Source organism: Alternaria hordeiaustralica (genome assembly GCF_023758085.1).
Source record: "Alternaria hordeiaustralica strain BMP 2776 chromosome Unknown scaffold_35, whole genome shotgun sequence".
Lineage (NCBI taxonomy): Eukaryota > Fungi > Ascomycota > Dothideomycetes > Pleosporales > Pleosporaceae > Alternaria > Alternaria hordeiaustralica.
Window position 1 is genome coordinate 24,918 of NW_026056807.1, and position 5,616 is coordinate 30,533.

Below are 5,616 nucleotides of genomic sequence, written 5' to 3' on the forward strand. Positions count from 1 at the left end.
TATATAGCTCTTATACTTCTATTCTAAGTTTAAGAAAAGATAGTAAGTGTAATTATAGTAGCTATAAATAGAATAGAAAGCGTAGATATAGTAATTATTATAGTAGAATATTAATATAGAGTAGAGTAATAAAACGTAGTTAGGTAACTCTATATAGTAATTTTTATATAGGTATATTTTTTAAACACTTTATATTTACTATAATATAGTAGTAAAATTAATAAATCTCTTTTAGTAATATTTACTATAAATATAAAGTGTTAATAATATACTTATAAAGTTAATAGTAATAGAGAACTATTTAGTATACTTAGAAGTAAACTTAGAAGTACTAGAAGTAAGCTATAGTACTATAAAGTTATTAAAAGTCTAAAAATATATATCTAGATAAGCTTTTAACGCTAGGTAAATATTAATAGTAATAATAAGTAGCTCTTATTAGTAGAAGAGCTAGAAGTTAAAAAGTAGTATAATACTAGATAGAAGTAGTTCTATTAGCTATAAAACTAAGTAGATAACTATAGTTATAATACTCTTTAGAGAGGTTAATACTATAGTTTAGTAAATAGCTATTTTATATAACTTTATATATAAAAAGCCTATATACTTATAAAATACTTTTCTTTATTTAATATCTTAAAATACTTTAAGACTAAATTCTCTAAAATACTAGTAATAATTAAAATTAACTTCTTTTCTAAACTTCTAAAAAATACACTTATTCTCTTTAATACTTTAACTATAAGTAATACTAAAAATACTATAATAGTAGATCTTACTACTTATAAAAGTAGCTTCTTTACTTTTAATATTAAAGTAGAGAAATATAAAATAGTTAAACTATAATATATAAGTAGAATTCTTAAACTATAGTAGAAGTTCTAGTGTAATAACTCTAATCTTATAAACTAAATTAACTTAGATAATATATATATTATAGGCTTAAGTATAGCTAGCGTATTCTATAAGGCCTATATAGACCTTTTTAAAGATACTTACTCTATTACTAAAGAGTAGTTTAACTAAGTAAAGAGTTTAAATACTAAACTAGTAGTAAGTAGGCTAATAATACTTAATAAGTAGTTATTTATTAAGCTACTAAAAATAATAAGTATATAAAGTAGAAGTAAAAGATACTTTATATAATCTCTAAAATATTAAAAGTAAAGTATAGTATAAGGCTATAAAGATAGTTATATAATATAGTAGCTAATATAGCTAAGCTTATAAGTAATTACGTATAAAATATAGATTACTAGTAATTACATTAGCTTTATATAGATATTTTAGATTATCTTAGATTATCTTAGATTATCTTATATTATCTTAGATTATATTAGAGGCTTTATACTAGTATTAGACTTACTATAGCTTACTTAGTTTCTTTTTAATATTACGTAATTATATAGAACTAGTGCTTATAGTACTAGTTAATAGTCTAGATAGCTATTAGTATTATATTATAAATATAAAGTAGTTAGCGTATTATAATTACGCGCGTAGTAATTATTATATAAGTATAACTAGTATAGTTATAAGTATTATAAGTTATAAATCTAGACTTATATTAGAGATTTTTTAAGTTTAAATTTAGAGTCTAATATAGTAACGCGTTATTACGTAATTATATTATTACGTAATCTTAGAAATAGTATACTATAGGCTCTATCTCTTAGACCTAGAGAGAAGATATAGTAATTATAAGTTAAGTAGCTAGAATATAGTAGAGATTTAAATTAATTTAAGTTATATATTACTATTCTAAGTTATTTAGATATTAGACTCTACTTTATAGAAAATAATATACTTTAATAACTTAAACTAAAAGCTTTTAAATACTAATCTAATAAACTATATTATATTAATAAAATTCTATAAGCTTTTAGATTTTGTTTTATAAATAGTTTTACTCTAATAGTTCTAGTTAGTATAAAATACTTTATAAATATATACATACTTTAAAATTAAGAATATAATACTATATTAACTTATAAATCTTAGATAATATCTAAGATCTTTAGATAGATTAGACTATTAATTTAAACTTTATAGTTAAATATTTAATAATCTATATCTATATATCTACTAAAAAAAGCTCTTAAGTTTACTAAATTTATATAGTACTCTAGGCGTCTACTATCTTAAGTAGCTATTTAGCTAGTACTTTAATAATATACTTATATTTATACTTATCTATTATATACTTATTCTATATACTACTTTATATACTACTTTATATACTACTTTATATACTACTTTATATACTACTTTATATACTATATAATTACTTTATACTATATATATATATATATATATATATACTAATATATTAAATATAGTATTATATTTACTTACTTTTATAGAAATACTATTACTCTTACTATTATATATTATTACTCTACTACTTATATAATAATTAAGTTATATATTACTTATATAATAGCGCTTAAAAAATATATAAGTATTACTTTAATTTTTATTATATTAAAATAGTATCTATCTAGTTTCTTTATTTACTCTATATTCTCTTTTTATTTTAAGCTATACTTTTACTTTTTAGACTAAAGATACTTAGTACTTAATCTTCTATATCTTTTAGTTACTTTAGCTACTTATCTATAAAGCTATTAGTATATATTATCTTAATCTACTATTAGATTTTAGTTATTATTTACTATTTACTTTCTATACTTATACTTTAAATATCTTAATATTTTTAAAAAACTAGTTAATAACTTAAGAATATATATCTTTATTAGATTCTTTACTTTCTTTCTATAATCTACTACTTCTACTTTCTTTTATCTTTTAATTCTTTAAATATTTATATATATAGATATACTATTTATTAAAAGCTTAAACTTATTATTACTCTATTAGTAATTAAATATATAGTAGTAAATACTTTACTTACTTAGCTTCTTAAGATACTTTATAGATATTATCTAACTTATTTTATTTTACTATCTACTTTAAATAGAAGAAATTTAAAAATATATATTTTTCTACTTAATTTTGTTTTTTTAAAGTATACTATTTACTACTTTACTTTTAGAATTATACTTTTATAACTATACTTTTATAACTATACTTTTATAACTATACTTTTATAACTATACTTTTAATTAACTTTTTTTCTTTTAGCTTTCTAGCTACTATAGTTTAAGTAATAAATTTAATTAGAAAAGATAATTACTATATCTTAGCTACTTAACTTATATTTTCTAATTTTATACTTTTTTCTTATTTATAGCTACTATAATTATACTTACTACTTTTTCTTTTAGTATCTTAAGCCTAATTTAGAATTATTATTCTAGTAAGAAATATTAAAAAATATTAAAAGGTATTAAAAGACTCTAAGCTAGTTCTCTTAAGAACTACTTAAATAATTTTTATATTAATTTAGAATATATTACTATTAGTGTAGTAGTAAAACTAGTAATATAATAATAGGCTAAATAGCTATTAGACTTAAGAGTTAGTGCGCTAGAAAAAGCTAGATCTAAATAGTATTTAGATAATAATAACAACTACATAGATATATATAATATAATTAACTATATTAAGTATCTATTCTAATAGAGATACTTCTAATCTCTCTACTATATATAGTAACTAACTAAAACTTAATCTATTTAGCTTTCTATCTTAGAAAGACTACGCGCTATCTTTAAGTATATATTTTACCTACTAAAAGCTTATTAGAATAATAGTTTAACTAGGCTTTAGAAGAGACATAATTATTATATAATATAATAGAATAAGTAATAGATAAGTATATAAAATAGAGAATAAGATAATATATAGAATAGTATACCTAAGAGATATATAGAAGTAAAACTATAAGCTATAGAAACCTAATAGTATAGATACCTAAGAAGTAGGCGCACTAAGAGACCTCTAATAATATAAATAATTAGATAATAATAACTACTACTTAGCCTAATAGATAATATAGCTATAGTAGCGCTGCGCTAAGTAATATAAAGAGCTAGATAAGAGGTTTAGCTCTAGCTAATTACTCTTTAGATAGCTATATAGATAGAAAATAATATAATAGAAAGTATATAGCTATATTATTCTACTAAGAATAAGTAATAAGACCTAAGAAAGGTTAGAAGAGCTAACGTAGTAGATCTTAATTCTAGTATAGCTAGAAAAAAAGAGGCTAAATAATAAGATAGTAGTAGAAAGCTATTATAGTATATAAAAAAGGTAGTAATAGTTTTTCTAGTAAAAGACACCTAACTTTATTAGTAAGTAAATAGTTAAACCTAATTAATAGTACTTATACGTTTAATATTTATACTAGCTATTATACTATTTATAATACTTATATACTATCTTATATAAATAAGTAAGAGTTAATCTAATAAGACTAAAGTTAATAAATAATCTAAGTTAGTTACTAAAGCCTTTGTAAAAGCCTAGTTTACTAAATAACTATCTTTACTTTTTAAAACTAAGTTTATAAAGTCTAAAGTAATATCTATATTATTCTAGAAGAATATTAAGATGCTAGATATTCTAGAGTTCTTAGGCACTACTAGCTAGCAGCCTTAGGTATAACCTTTAGTATAACTCTAGAATAATAATATAGTAAAGCTTCTTTAGATAATAGCTTAGTCTCTCTAGTAGCTAGGTAATTACTCTCTAGTCTATTCTACCTAGCTTCCTCTATATCTATTAGAGATAGTTCTAGTATTTAATAAAACTAATGTTACTATATTTCTTAAGCGTTTTAAGAATATATTAAAGTACTATAAGTTTATAGATAAGATAAAGATTAATTATCTCTTAGCGCACTATAAATCTAAGTAGAGAGTAATTATCTAAGCTTTAAATAAAAATTCTAATACTCTAGTTACTAAATTCTAGAAGAAGTTTAGAGAGGCTCTTAGAAAGCTCTTTTATACTAATAATAAAGACTAATAGAAAGCTTAGACTAAGTACTTTAAGTACTAGCTTCTCTAGTACTAAGTAAGATTTAATCTAAATATTAAGAAGTATCTATAAAAGTTTTAGATTTATAGTAAGCACTATATTAAAGTATTAACTATTAATAAAGATTACTAAGATTTCTATCTAGTTAAGAGACTACTCTTTAGGCACGCTATAAAGATACTTAATAAGTTTAGTTTAAAGACTAATAACCTAAAGGTATTTAACTATACTAAGATTAGTAACTACTTTACTATCTATCTAGAAGTAGAAGAAGAAGCTTATATACTTAACCTCTCTAAAGTAGTTAAAGAGATTATTCTAGAAGTTAAATTTAATCTAGCGTAGCTAATAGTCTATTAGTAATCTTAGTAACTAGCACTAACTTTCTAAGATAACTATACGCAGACTTTCTAGCTACCTAAGCTTAACGTTCTACTCTAAGATAAGCTACTTAGGCTCTATACTTTCTAGTTTCTTCTAGAAAAAGCATCTACTAATATAGAGGTAGATAACTTAGTTAATAAGATACTTAACCTAAAGATTAATTATACTAGCCTAGAGATAGAACTATAGAAGATCTAGTAGATCTACTATAAAACTAAACTTATAAATAACTTTAATATATATAGTAAAGTAGACTATTAAGCTAATAAACGCGTAAACTATCTA